A 16,043-nucleotide genomic window follows, 5' to 3' on the forward strand; every position below is an offset into this window, starting at 1 on the left:
AATTATTAGTGCAGTAGCACTACATGGTAAAATGAATTATAAATGAGTAAATAAAATAGGCTTATATTAGGCTTCTATACTCAATATTCTTTTTATTACTAGGGGGCTTGATTTAAAAAATTTCAGACTATTGTCTTCAATTAAATACGTCTAAAAGCAAACTAATTTTCTTATCCTCAGGGAGAGGATTCCCCTCCTGACAGATTTTCAAATTGTTGACCTTATTCCTATAATTCATTTGCAGAATATTAAAATTATAAAGGACATGAGAATATGGAACATCAGAAAGTAGAATATTAGTTCTTGAAGGGGCTCTCCTTTGTCACTTATTCATAATGGAGCCTTTTGTAATTCTCCATTGTTAGAGAATTGACAACCTCACAAGTTAGCAAGTAGCATTGTTGTTTAACTCCAAGGGTCTTGAATTTCTTTCCTTCTTTGTCCCTTCTCTTCCTCTCTTTACTTTTTCTCCTTCCCCTTGCTTCTTCCCTCCCTCTCTCCCTCCTTCTCTCCCTCTCTCCTTCCCTCTCTCCCTTCCTCTCTCCTTCCTTCCCTCTCTCCTTCCTTCCTCTCTCCCTTCCTTCCTTCCCTCCTTCCTTCCTTCCTTCCTTCCTTCCTTCCTTCCTTCCTTCCTTCCTTCCTTCCTTCCTTCCTTCCTTCCTTCCTTCCTTCCCTCCCTCCCTCCCTCCCTCCCTCCTTCCTTCCTTCCTTCCTTCCTTCCTTCCTTCCTTCCTTCCTTCCTTCCTTCCTTCCTTCCTTCCTTCCTTCCTTCCTTCCTTCCTTCCTTCCTTCCTTCCTTCCTTCCTTCCTTCCTTCCTCCTTTTTCTTCCTTCCTGTCTCCCTCCTTCTCTCCTTCCTTCCCTTTCTTCCTGTCTTCCTTCTTTCCTTTTTTACTTCTAATTACTATGATTTTATGGTCCCATGGCTGTATGTACTTACCTCAATTTGGAAACTGTGTAAGATGATAACTTTGTTTTTCAGCACTGTTTCAATTCAGAACTATTTAAAACTTAATAAATAACACTGCATTTACCTTTACTTCTTTTTCTTCTTCCTTAGTAACATGCCACCAGAATATTTGAAGGTCAAGGAAGCTATGTGCTGACTTTTTTTGGATTCCCATATGATGGCATCTATCTTCAACCTATCTTTTTGGCATGCTCCTCAAGAGATCCATTCTTCCCCTCTTTTGGTCAGAAAGTTCCTAATGATTGTAACTTGATTTATTAATTGAAAAATTGTATTCAGATATTGTTCTTAGAGGAGAGATCATTAAAGCATTCCCCAGAGACATTCTCTATCAGTTGCAGAAATACTTCTATAATAAAGCCTAATTGTTTCCATGACTGGTTATTTAATCGTTCAGAGAAATGTGGTCCCAACCAGAACTTCAGTGCTGTCAAGGTGAGGTCAAGAGTCATAAATCCTGAACTATGGACAGGAGGTACACTTCGTTCTTACCTATCCTGCTTTTCAAGATTCTCCTTCAGTTCTCAGATTACATATTCTGATATATATGATAATATGATATATATACATAAAATATATGACAGTCTCACTTTCACACACTGACATTTTTGAGCTCATTATATGACATCATTTTAAAAATCATAACAAGAGTTCGATGATAGGGTGTTTGCCCTAAGGAACTGAAGATAAAGAGGCCTGACATTAATTGAAATGCTTTTTTGCAAGTAGGAACAACAGAACTTAGCATCCTAACTCTTCTTGTGCTCTGTTCTTAAAAACTTCCCATCTAAAGCTCTCTGTCTCTGTCTCCCATGAGACAATGTCCTGGCACTTATTCAACTAAGAAGGATTTTGTCCCATCCAATCTTTTTGCCCAGCTAGCATATTGTCAAGACAAATATTTATTAATTATTTGTTGTATTGTAAGAATTGAGCTAAGTGCTAGTGTATACAAAGTAAGGCACCATATTGTCCTTGCTCTTAAGGACCTTATATTTCAGCATGAAAGACAGCATAGACCTATATATTCACATAATCCTTTGGGGTTAATCTCAGAAGAAAGGCACTTAAATTAAGGCTGGCTTGAAAAGGTTCCTTGCAAAATATAAGGAGGGAGAGAATTAGCTTTTACAAAATACCTCCTATGTTCTAGGCACTGTGCTAAGTACTTTTTGAAAACAATTTTTTATTTGATCTTTGCAAATCTGTCAAGTATGTACTATCATTATCCTCATTTTACACTTGAGAAAATTGAGCTCAAAAAGTTCAAAAAGAATGTGACTTGATCAGAGTTACATAGCTAATGTCTGAGGCAGGACTTGAATTTAGATTATTTTTGAATCTTGAGACACATTCTTTCCATTTTCCTCCTAGATTCTTTAAGTGAAACTTGAAGGGAAACCAGGAGGTGGTGATAAAGAGAAAGAGAAATCCTGGAATGGAGGAAAGCATATGAAAATACTCAGAGTCAGAATATAAAATATCTTGTGCCAGGAACACCTAAGGGACATTTAAACTAGATTGCAGAATACATAGAGGGGAACAAAATGTAGAATGGGAAGGTTAGAAAGGGGCCAGCCTATTAAGGGCTTTAAAATTAAAGAGGATTTTATATATAGTCTTGGAGGTAATAGGAAGCCACTGAAGCTGAATAAAGGAGAGTGTCACTTGGTCAGACATATGCTTTAAGAAATTTAATTAGTGATCAATTACTACCAATGAATGTATTCAATAAGGAATATCTTTTACATGTTCAGATATCTCTAAACATCTCTAATGTTCTCTAAAGGGAAACCAATAAAGCAAGAGCAGCTACTCTAGATGATTTTCGAATTTCCCAAAGTCCTTAATACATGTTCTCTCATTTTATCTAAAATCAGCAAAGAAGAAACATTAAAAGCTACAAAATCATTGAAAGATGTCTTGATAATGCTGTCTTGTTGAGTCCATGCTTCTTGTGAAGTCAACTGAAAGTGTTACTGTCAGCCATTTATGGGAGGGTCAAAGCAGAGTCCATGCTCTCTGTCACCAGGGTGTCACCTTGGATTCACAGCATGGCTAAAAGTCATACCCACAGAGTTAGTCATCCTAACTCTAACATCTTCAACACTGAGGGTGTCATATACATGGAGTCCCTGGAGGTTTCCCAAGGAGTGCTTTTTTCCCCCTGGGATGGCCCACAGAAGAGGAAAAAGACAGACAGAGAAAGAATGAATCATGGACTCATAGAGCTTCAAAGCTTAGCACATATTCTGCTACTCCACCACAGATAGTTCTTTGTATTTCAGCACCACGCAGTGGTCATCCTAACTTTTTATAATAACTCCATTCATAAGGAGTTTGTGCCTCATATGGCAAATCATTTTATTGTAAGTTGACTGAATTTTTTAGGGGGAAGACTCTAGTATTAAATTCTATATCTTAGAAATGTCTACCCACTGGTCCCAATTCTACTTTGTGAAGACATGCTAAATAAGTTTAAATCCTTTATTTTATAGCACCCCTTCAAATACTTTTTTTTTCTCCTGAGGCTGAGGTTAAGTGACTTGCCCAGGGTCACACAGCTAGGAAGTATTAAGTGTCTGAGACCAGATTTGAACTCGGGTCCTCCTGAATTCAGGGCTGGTGCTCTATCCACTGTGCCACCTAGCTGCCCCCCTTCAAATACTTAGATGAAATTATTATGAAGAACAAAATTCTAAATTCTGTTTCCCAAGATAAATGTCTTTTAGAGCCTTCACCTGACCATCCTATGAAATAATCTTCAGATCTTTTACATATTAGTTCCCCTGTTCCAGATGTTCCTCAGTTAGCAAAGACTTTTCTTAAAATAAATCGATCATTTCAGATGTCATTGGCACATAACTGATATCTGCATTATGATGTGATTCCTAGTCACCAGAACATCAAATTTCATTAATCAGTAAGGACTCTATTCTGTGTTGTGGTGGGTTGGAGGGAGGAAAAATTACTAAGAAGAAGGCTGCTTCATGGAGCTGCTTCTTCCTGTCAAGTATTTCTCTGTACCTTGAGAAAACTCATTTTCAATTTGAACCTGTAGGGGCTAATTCTGACCCCAAATACATGGAAATTAATTAATTCTCTTTGGGCCATACTGATCATTGCCAGTAGACTGCCAACCTTTGTTAATCTCTCCATTTCTGCTATTTTCCTCTGCTTAGGTTGTAGTTGTAATTTTTTCCCCAATTATGCCATTGTTTTTATGAAGTTTAGAACTGGGCTAATTCTTTTTTTTTTTTTTTTTTCCCTGAGGCTAGGGTTAAGTGACTTGCCCAGGGTCACACAGCTCGGAAGTGTTAAGTGTCTGAGATCAAATTTGAACTCAGGTCCTCCTGAATTCAGGGATGGTGCTCTATCCACTGCGCCACCTAGCTGCCCCCAATCATTACTCTTAATGGACTTTTCTGCAGTTCCAACTTTGAGTAGGAATCTACAGAAAAGTCAGGACTTTCTCTTTTTAACAAATTCTAGCTCATAGAACAGACATGACAAAGACAATCTTCACAAAGACACAAACAGGAAAAAATTACATGGAAGAGAACCATTCCTTTCTTGCACACAACACATATATCCCATCAAGTGCATTTTTTTCTCCTTCCTTCCTTCCTTCCTTCCTTCCTTCCTTCCTTCCTTCCTTCCTTCCTTCCTTCCTTCCTTCCTTCCTTCCTTCCTTCCTTCCTTCCTTCCTTCCTTCCTTCCTTCCTTCCTTCCTTCCTTCCTTCCTTCCTTCCTTCTTCCTTCCTTCCTTCCTTCCTTTCTTCCTTCCTTCCTTTCTTCCTTCCTTCCTTTCTTTCTTTCTTCTTTCTTTCTTTCTTTCTTTCTTTCTTTCTTTCTTTCTTTCTTTCTTTCTTTCTTTCTTTCTTTCTTTCTTTCTTTCTTTCTTTCTTTCTTTCTTTCTTCTTTCTTTCTTTCTTTCTTTCTTCTTTCTTTCTTTCTCTTTCCTTCAAAAATTTGAGTAGGACTGTTGCCTCTCAGAGCATTCAGTCTTACAGTCTGACCTCCTGTAATACACAGAGTCGATCCCTTGGTGACTTGGCTGATCAAGCTTGGAAGCAGTCATCTAGCTTCCCAGCCAATGGCAGTACATTACTGTCCTGTGTCATTAACAGGACCTCCTTTCTGGCTCACCCCTTCCCAGGGTCCCCGACACTTAAGGACAATCCAATGACATTCACAGACAGTGCCCCCGTGGATTACACATGCCTAAATTATCTGGCTCTCTCTTACGTGGGCTTCTTTATTTTCAGAGGCTTGTGTTTCTCTTTGTATCTGAGTGTCTCTCCTAGGCCCATTCTTCACAGAGAGGGGGAGTCTGAGAGTCTGATCTCAAGAACAGTTGGAGAAAATCCAACCTGAAGCCTGCCTTAAATCAGGATCTCAGCAATCTCTCTGAGAAGCCACAAATCCTGGATGAGCCTCCATAAACTATGTGAGATGGGTACTAGAGCTCCTTTCCCAAATTAACTAATCAGAGACATCTTCAGGTACAAAGAGAAAGCATTTATTTCGTTCCTGCAAGGAGAGACCCAGAACACCCAGGAGGCACCCTAGCTCCCATCATCTACTCAACCAGACCAGCAGGGAGTAGAACACCCAGTTAAATAGGAAAAGACCCAAGACTTTTCATTGGATAGTGTCTGCTTTCTGTGCATCCTGTAACTTAATGTGACTTTCTGAATCCCAAGTTCAAAGCCTGATCTTCTGGCTCTAGGAATAGGGATCATGTGACTCATCCAATCAGTCCCATTTAGGATCAAGAGACTCCTATCCCTAATTTTACTTTTTGTTTCTATACCATGAACATATTTGAGCATCAACCTCCTTACTACCTGACTGTTTGAAATTAAACCTTCTTCAGTAACAAAGAAAAACTGTTAAACAAGAATAGATGACACAGTCATACCTTTGGTTAGTTGTACAATACTTAACATTTTGTCCCCAAATTCTCATAAAAGTGGAGGGAGATAAGAATCTCTTTGTGATCATTGCAGGTTTTTTAGTTCTTCAACTTTACTTTTTTTTTAGTAACTTTTAAAATTTACTTTATTGTCATCACTGTTCTACTTTTGCTCCTTTCCCTATGCATCAGTTCATAAGGATATTCCCATGTTCATCTGCATTTCTTATCTGGTTCATTTATTACTATACAATGATACTGCTGTACATTTATTCACATGACATAATTTTTTATCCATTCTCCAATTGATGGACACTCACTTAGTTTATGGATCTTTTTAAAGATTATTTGTTCCTATCTTTCAGTTCCTTGGAATATATGCCTAGTGTTAGGATTGGTGCCCAAATGGTTTGAAGTGTCTAATCACTTTTCTTGCATAACTTCAAATTGTTATCAAGAAAATTGAGATTACTTCACAGTTTCATTGCAATCTCCCCAGGAGTGACTTTTATTTTTGGTAGAGAGAGTCCTAGGCTGATGAAAAAATAGTGTCTTGACATGTAGAAGTTTGCATGATGAATACTGACATATCCAAAATACTGATAAGGAAGAACAATAATGATAGCTCAAGGCAACTATATGCCATAAAGGCATTTCAATGAGCTGAAAAAAAAGTCATTTAAAATTACTCAAAATAGATTTTTCAACTTACAAATTGCTTTCCATGCAAACATTACTCACCACTGTGGCATTAGCCTTCACTATGTTGCAGGAACATGTCTGAAATCGCACACCCAGGACCTCACCTTTAAAGATATCTTGAAATCCTTGAATTTAAAGAGGAGAAAACTGATATTTGGAGAGGGAAGATAACTTGTAGGAGTCACATTGTAAATTTGTAGTTGAGTCAGGGATACATCTAGTCTCTGAATTCTCAGAGTAGTGAACTTTCTGGTCCTATCTGTCCAGAAACTAACCTATATAGGTTCAGGCAGCATGGTCTGAATTTTTATGCTCTGCAACAAACATTATCTGCTATTTCCAGTTGATTACAAATTTAAATCTAATGCCACCCTGACAGGTACCTCCTACTTCTGGGCATGCAAGAATGATTGGCTTGTTTATGTCAATTAATATTTTCTTCAGGGGAATAAAAATTTGCCTTGCTAAAATGACTTCTTGCTCGTTCTTTTGATGTTAAGATTTTAGCCCTTCTATATATAAATTCTAAATTCTTCCATTTATAGGCCAGAAGATCTTGGGAAAGTCCCCTTTTTCCCTTTGAAGTTCAGTTTCCAATATCATTCTCATCAGAGGAACAATATATTGATCTTACTGTATCTCACAATATTATTGTATGTTGAAAATTGTATTTTCATAAAAATGTGGCAACATGCTGTGATAGAAGGCTTGATTTTTCAGTTAGGAAGACCTGGTTCAAATCTTGTGTCAGACATTTCATAATTGTATCATACTGAAAACATAGTTGAAAACGGTGAGCCTCAGTTTTCTCATTTGTAAAATGGGGTTAGAATATATGATTTTTAAGGTTCCATCCAGTTCTAAACATTTGATTTTATGATTGTTTTCACGAATATTCTCATATATATATATTTGTATACATATGCTAATATATATTTTCATTTTGTTTTTTTTCCCCAGATACCGTACAAGAAAATTTTTTAGCTTTCATTTTTACAATATTCTGAATAAAACAAAATCATGGAAGTATACAGTATAAAGTAAGCACATTTTCTTTGATGAATCTGGCCAGGATATTTTTCCATTTTTAAAATATCAATAACTGCTCATATTAATGAAAAAGAAAAATACTCTGATAAAGTAAGACAGATAAGAATAGAATCATGGATCAAGCATGAAAGTCACCTTAACAATTATATAATCAAATGCTCTAGTTAAGGTGGGTGTCCCCTATAATAAAGCACCAAAAAGTAGTTCTTTGATTTTTCCCAATTATCTCTATTCATCACTGCCTCATAAAGTAGTCTATTTTTATTGTATGTTGACTATATATATATTTTTTGTGAGGTTCTTGAATATAGTAGACATTTCTGCTTAGAAATGTTTACCCATTGATTCCAATTCTGTCTTTTGGACACATTAGAATAGGCTGAATTTTTTTTTTTCTCATGATAGCTTTACAAACACTTTGATATAATTATCATGACCCTCAAAGTTTTATTTTCCAACATGAATTTCTCAGAGATTCTTCACCCAACTTTCACATGACATAATCTTCAGTTTCTTTATCCTAATTGCTCTTCTTTGGATATTTCTCACTTTAGCAAAGACTTTCCAAAAATTAAATATAACAATTCAGATGTGGTCTGATGAAGTCAGAGGAAAGCAGAGCTTTTAACCCCTCATTCTCAATTCTAAATTTCTATTAAGCATATTGGATATATAGTCTTGTGGTTGGGTGATAGCCTACATTTGCTTTATGATGTTAGTCCTAGTCAACCAAAATTAAATATTTTGACCAATTAGGTATTACTTTGGCTCTGATGAGGGAAGAAGATGTCAATGGAACCTAAGAATAGGAGTACTCCATTTTCCTTGAACAGCCTTTCCAAATCAGACATTTCTCACTATTCCCTGGAGCTATGGATTCAGTTTGCAAATGATAGTTGTACAGTAAACAAGTAAAAAACATATAGGAATAAAGTAATTACTCTCATGCCACACTGCCTATTGATCAATAATTTGTACATATGATACCTTTCTTTCCTTAAAATTTGAATTTCTCATCTATTTGAGATCCATTTGTGGCTCCTTTTGAATTGATTATAAATTTTGTTTAATAGAGTTCAGAAATAGGTTCACTATTTATAAGTAGTTGCTTCATTAAATTCCCTGCATTGACCTTGTGCTAGAACAAAGTATTCTGTACAAATTGTTATAGTGTTCAGTTTCATATATTTAATGTGCCATATCCACAGATTAATAAAAAAACATTTCATGATCAGAGAGATAATGTTTTCCATTTTAGCATCAATATGAAGAGAGCCTGGGAAGGGAGATTGGAAGAGAACTTGCATAGAAGCAGAACATTCTGAAAAGAAAACATGGCCTTCTTCCTATTGTCAACTAAGATTTTATTGGGCCTCTTCATCTTGGAATTGTCTGCTTTCTCAGGTGAGCATGTTCTTAGCCACCGATGGATGGGAAGCCTCTGATTTGCTAGTGCACCCTATTGCCTGAGTATCCATTAGAAAAAAAATTGCTATGATGCTCATTATAATGTGTATTTCCTGATCAAACGTCATACTAAATTATTGTGCTATCAGCAACTAAATTTCATCTACCTTTATTAAGCATCTCCTCTAGAGAGGTGTTTTGAACTGAAGGAGTTAGGAATTTATGCGAACCTTGCCCTCATAGAGTTTATGGTTTAGTGAAGAGCTAGATAACCTCATGGAGCTAGATATGGTTTAGTGAAGATAATGTAGAATAAATGATTTTTTTTAGTTCAGTAGAGTGATTTCACAGCTGGGTTATTCAGTGAATAAAGCTCTGGGCCTATATTCAGGAAGAACTAAATTCTATGTCCCAAAAGGGCTATATTGTGACAGACTTTCAATACCAGGCAAAGAATTAGCATTTTGTTTAGTAGGAAAGAGGTCACTATTACATGTGTTTGAGTAGAGACATAGATTGACCAGAATAATAGTCCTTGCAGGGATATGAAAAATTAATTATAAAGAGAAATGTCTGAGGCAGAAAGATCTGTTATTCAACTCTTGAAGTAGTTCAGATAAGCAACTGCATTAGGGTAGAGACAGTGGGAATAAAATGGAGGGAACAATTGCTAAAGACATTGCAGAAATGAAACAACAGGATTTGGTAATATCATGAGCAGTAAAGAAGAAGGAAGGGTTCAGAGTGTACTAAGATTATTATCAAGCAGACTGAATGAATGCTAATGCTATTAGATGGAAATAATGAAATCAGAAGGTAGGAGGTGGGGAAGGAGAATTTAATAACTCTTATTTTAATCTATTAACCTTTCAAAGTAAAAGTACTTTGTGGAAAGAAAAGTATAGATGAGTTGATATAGATTTGCCTGAGAAGGAGGAAACTGTTGAATAGCCAAGTTTTTAACCCAATGAAAGTCTTGCAAAATTCTGCCTGATGACTGTACCATTCCCCAGTTCTTTGCTCTGAGTACATCCTATAATCCTTGCTACAAATCTATGGACTCTTTCTATAATCAGGCCCCCAAATCCCATATTGTTCAGGGAGACATTGTCTTATCCTACTAACCTCTGACATGACTTCCTGTGCAAAACTAAATTCTTTAACTGCTCTTCTCTGTTGGTTGCAGAGGTTTTCAGTGCACTACAGTCTTCAGGATTCCAAAAGGTAAGGAATCTACAGATTGGGTTTTGGGCCAGATTTCCATTGTGATCATATGATCCAGATCTGGAAGGGAGCATAGAAGTCACCTAGTTCAATGTCCTCATTTTATAGATGAAGAAATCAGTTCCCATAGTCATTAAATGGCTTGCCCATAGTTGCCCAAGAGTAAGTGGCAGAAGTAGGCATATGAACCTTTGTCTTCTGACTCATTCAAGTGCTTTTTCCATGACATCCCCTTTCTGCTTCAGTATCATAAAATCTTTTTTGAACTACATCTAAAGAGAGAAATCAATGCTAATTTATTTGTATAATAGCAAATTTTGTTTTGTAGTTGTTGGAGTTCATTATTTTGTGAAATTCATGAAAGCGATATAATTTAATAATAAGAACATTGGTCTGGAAATCAGGAGACCTCCTTTCTAGTCCCAGGTCTGCTGACATCTTGTTCACCTCAGGAAACTCCCATCCCTCAATCTAGGACATTATTTTTATTTACATTTATAAAACAAGAAAGTTAACAATCTTTAAGACCTTCTTCAATTCTAAATTCTTTATCATATTTTCAAAGTTTCTTAACACTCCAACATTTTGTAGTCTGTGTTAGGTGGATGCTATGGGGGTTGAGTGGGGATAATTTTTGATTTCAAGCATTTTAATTGGTATCATATGAAAGGCATGTGAGGCAAAAGGAAAAAAAAATCTTCAATTTGAATCCAGAAGACTAATTCAGGGAAGTTGAAGAAGGGTTTCTTACTGGCATATTAATAAAACTAGATGCCCTTGGAGTTTCTTTTGAGTTCTGAGATTTCATTATTCTGTGATTACTTTTAGGGAAGCAAGGTGGCACAGTGGATAGAGCACTAATCCTGGAGTCAGGAAGACCTGAATTCAGATATGACCTCAGACACTACTGTGTAAAACTGAGCAAGTCATTTAACCTTATTTGCCTCATTTTCTCTATGTGTAAAATGTGTTGAAGTGAAAATATGTTTTTACCCCTCTAATATCTTTGTCAAGAAAATCAGAAATGGGGTCACATAGAATCAGACATGACTGAAATGATGAATAACAAAGATTAGTCTTATGTTGTGAGACTGTGGGGGACACACTAAAACCAGAGATTGTAGGTGTATAGGTGTGCAGATCTAAGTTTGATATAAGAGGAAACATCCTAATAATTGAGATGTTCCTTAAGTGAAATGAGCTGTGTAGATAATCCTATGGAGGATTTTTCAGGCATTCTCTTAATGGTTACCTTGTTCAAGTAGAGGTTGAATTTGAAATCCTTTGAGATTGCATAGAATAGAGGGACTTTATGGTTTGGGGAAAAGGGTCTGAACTCTAATCTATTAAAGCCTGAAGCCTAGATAGGTTTAGCCTTTCTGTACCTGTAGGTTGTATTGAAGCCAAGGGCACTAATTCTCATTAATACTATTAGATTGATGAATTTGAACCTGTGGCCATTGGACTTGCTCCTTGATTTATTTTCTAATGTTTTATTATTTTTCCAGCCTATGTGTCAAAAATTTTTGAGAGAATTTGAAAAACAAAGTAAGGAAGAAAAGAAATGTTCACCAAATGTTGACCCAATATGTGCATCTAATCATCAGACTTACAGAAACCCATGCGAATTCTGTTTAGCATACAAGTAAGGACAAATTTCCTTTTTTTTTAATTTTAAAAAATAACTCAAAGGATCATTGATGGGCATTATACATGGATTTTATTGATTTTCTGACTTGTAAAATATTATCCACTTTGCAAAAAAGATCAAATAATTCAATTGTGACTATTCTATTTTTTTGGGGAAAAATAATACCTCAAAAATATCAGGCCTATATTTGGGTCATCTAATTTCAACAAACATTTATTTATTTAATCAACGTCTCTTAAATACCTATTATATGTAATGCTCTGAAAACCTTATGTTCAGGGAGGTCGTTTGGTAAAGGAGAAAGATTCCTGATTTAGAGTCAAGAATCCAGTGGGAATTTAAATCATTTCAACCAGAAAATAATTTTCCTCATTTGTAAAATCCAATATTCAGACCATCACTAAAGTCTCTTCTATCTCTAAATCTCATGGATCTTATGAATGAGACAGGAAAAAACCGAATAATGGAAAGAGATCTGGCCTAAGACCCAGAAAGAGTTGGACTGAAGTGCTGCCTCTGAGCACTTAAGTGAGAATGTCACTTAACTTTTTGGTGAGTGAGATAACTTTGTAAGAGTGCATGTTGTAGAGACCTGCATTGGTAGAGGAAGCTCCTGTACAGATACAATGCCAAGTTCAGTCTCTATTGCTTCCCCTTAACTTCAAGGAGCTTTTAGTCTATAGGAGAGAACTGTGTCAGAGATCATAAACTGGTCAGTTTTAAAAACCAGCATAAACAAAATACTTTGGCTTCAGATAACTCAATTTTGTAGCATGTTACGGCTTTTAAAGCACTTTACTCATAATATACCTATTAGTCAAGCAGTATTAGTTTCCCTTTTAATGGATAAGGAGCCTGAAGGTCTGACAGGTTGAATTGACTTGGCAGGGTGGTATAGGTAGTAAGTTTTTCAGTATGAATTAAGGACTTAGGTTTCTTGACCCCACTTAGAAAACTTTCCCCACTCATTCTTCTACCTAAGGTCAGAGAAGAGGAGTAATCTAGAGACAGTAGGTGGTCCAATTGATACTTCACTGGGCCTGAGTTCAAATCCAGTTATATATATATATATATATATATATATATATATATATATATATATATATATATATAACCCTGGGAAAGTTTATACTCTATCTCAATTTTCTGATGTGTATAATGGAGATGGAAAATAATCATATTTATTTCACATGATTGTTGTGAGGATCAAATGAGATATTTATAAAGCTCTTAGCACTACATTGGGCCCATAATAAACACTGTATAAATGCTTATTCCTTTCTCCTCCTAGTCAGTGCTGTTTGGAGGAATGAAGGAGTACATAGATAGCAATTAAATTAGGTCTTGAGAAATGGAAAGGGTTTTAATAAATATAGATGTGGAAAATATTTTGAGCTTTTAAGAATTAGCAAAAGCATGTAATGTGCTCACTCAGGCACTGGTAAACAATCCCATAATTATATTATTGGAGATGGAAGGGACAATAGAGAGCATCTCATTAAACTCATATCCAAATGCTCACCCCTGTTACTGTATTTCTGACTACCTCACAAGCAATTCAATTCAAGAAATATTTATCAAGTGCATCCTATGTGCTTGCCACCAGTAGATGTCATATATAGCACTTGAATCTGATTCTTCCTGACTAGGATGCTGGTTTTCTCTGCACTACTCACTGATGTTAAATAATTAAGGTTTTTACATTTTTGGCTTCAGCAGCTTGGAGTCATTGAATCTGAACATAATTTCCCAAATTCTTTCTTATCTATTCTTCCCCTTCCCCTCCTATTTAATTATTCATTCAATTCATTGTCCAACTATAGGACCTTTTATATATTTGTACTGATACACTGACTTAATGTACTGTTGATCAATCTATTTTTCTCAGACTGGACAAGAGATAATTTTTATCATCTTGTTTTTTTTTAATTTCATGTAACTAACTAGGAGTAAACTGAAAAAAACAAACCTCACCATATATGCAAAAATACTTTATCTATTTGGATGCCCTCCAAGATGAAAATCTTCAATGAACATATATCTCACTGTATTATCCCTTACTTGATTATAAGCAGAATTGTTGAATACATTTATCTCTGTGGCTTCAGTTTCCTTGAAATCTTATATAACATGCATACAGCATTCATTGGTGGATAAAAAGCCTTTATGTTTGCATTTTATTTTATGGAACCAATTGCTTTTTTATTATTAACAAACACATTGATCTCTGCATTCACATTAATTGTCTGATTATGGAGATATCACTGGCTACTGATTTTTTTCTTAGCAATTATCTCTTCTTCCCATTTCATATTTTCATCAAGGATGCCCTCAATACATATACAGATCATTTTCACAAATATTTTGAGACTTTATAGTTAATTTTGGTGAATCAAAATGATGAAGAATTTATATGGAACAGCAGTTATCCACCCTCTAAGGACTAGAATCATACCAAATTAGAATAAAAGATAAAGGGAAAAGATGCCATGTTAGAACTGTAGTTAAAATTGCAACAATATGAACTATTAATATTAGTTAATTATTATGATTATAGTTATATAATTAATATTAAATATTAAACAATATAAACTATTAAACCAAGGTTTGGATAATGAAAAATGGAAAATAGAAAAAAGCAGAGATATTGACTTTGATTTTTATGAATTCTTTCCAAAGCTTAATGTGGTACAATAACTTTGCATTTGTTCTCTCATCTCTTCACTAACTATAACATTGTCCAACTACTTATCTGAGTGATTTTCTTAACAGCATGATTATTAGTCCCTTTCACAACAATAAATTTCAGAGGTTCATTTTGGAGATACATATTGTTTAATCCTTTTTCCTCATATAAAACTTGTGTACTCTTTGCCATCTTGACTCTATCCCTCATATTCATTTTTGACTCAGCACACAGTCTGAGCCTCAATCCCTCTACCATAGACAATTGTAATTATTTCCTAATTGATCTGACACAAGCATCTTCTACTTGAAAAAAAAAGTTCTAACATAATATCAGTCCTTTCTCTAAGGTGCCCTTTTCTTGTCCCTGCTCTCAAATGCCATAAAATGTAGATGTTGAAAGCCATCTAGTCCAACCCGCTCATTTTACAGATGAAGAAACTAAGGCCTTAAGAGGATACAAATGACTTCCTTAATTTCACATAGTAATACATCAGAGTAAAGATTTCCACACCAGTTTTCTGATTCTAGATTCAGGATTCTTTTTTTTTTTTCTTTTTTCTTTTCTCTGTTGTCCATCAACAATGAGTGGCACAGACACTTTCTTTTATCTTACAAGACACATTTGCATTTCTTATTTTAGCTTTTGTGTTTCTTGTCCCTCATAAGTAAGAAAGGTACCTAAAATTTAAGCACCTTGAAGACAAGAATGCATAAACAAGCACATCTTATTGCAATTCCATGTAAGGGCTTCAGGTGTTGTGATATATGAAATATTGAAATATAACTATAATATCTTAGAGCTAGAAAGAACCTCAGGAGATCAACCCTATTTGAGCAGGAATCTTTGCTCTGAAAAATATTTACAGTCCTCCAGCCTCTGCTTGACCCTTTCTATTGATGAAGAATTCACTATTTTATAAGGCAGATATTTGCCTTGCTGCATAATTCCATTGGATAATAATGTCCTTTCCTTTTCTTTTCTTTTCTCTTTTTTCTCTTGTTTCCCTCCCTTCTTCCCTCCAAAATCTTATGGATGTTTTAATGGTTTTAAATGATACACTTAAGATTGAATTAAAATTTTTAGAAAATACTTAGTTGAAAATGGTCTCCTTGTAACTTTCTACCTTGATCCTAATGTTGCTTTATGAAATCATGAATAATAAATTTATTTTTCTTCAATGTGTTTGCTTTTCCAATAATTGAAAATAACCCTTATATGTCTTTCAGTTGCATTTTCTTCAGACATTAACATGATTAGTTTCTTCAACTATTACTCATATGACATGATTTATATTCTCTCAGGGAATATGCCAGTTAAAAAAACAACTCTCTGATCTGATCATAGTACTTCAGATGGAATTTGACTAAAGTAGAGGATAGTGTGACTCTCTGGGGAATACATTAATTATCTCTAAAACTGCTTCTAGCTCTAGC

The 16,043-nt window shown here is 35.2% G+C and overlaps 1 protein-coding gene across 1 annotated transcript in view; it reads left to right on the forward strand.

Annotated features, from left to right (window-relative positions):
- SPDYE4 (speedy/RINGO cell cycle regulator family member E4) overlaps nucleotides 1–1,346 on the forward strand; it is a 50,550-nt gene extending 49,204 nt beyond the window's left edge. The window contains exon 11 of the mRNA XM_074284808.1: nucleotides 1,060–1,346. The gene's annotated coding sequence lies outside the window, so the exon portion shown is untranslated. The remainder of the gene's footprint in view (nucleotides 1–1,059) is intronic.
- Nucleotides 1,347–16,043: the final 14,697 nt, after the last annotated feature.

The sequence above is a fragment of the Sminthopsis crassicaudata genome, chromosome 2 (assembly GCF_048593235.1).
Source record: "Sminthopsis crassicaudata isolate SCR6 chromosome 2, ASM4859323v1, whole genome shotgun sequence".
NCBI lineage: Eukaryota > Metazoa > Chordata > Mammalia > Dasyuromorphia > Dasyuridae > Sminthopsis > Sminthopsis crassicaudata.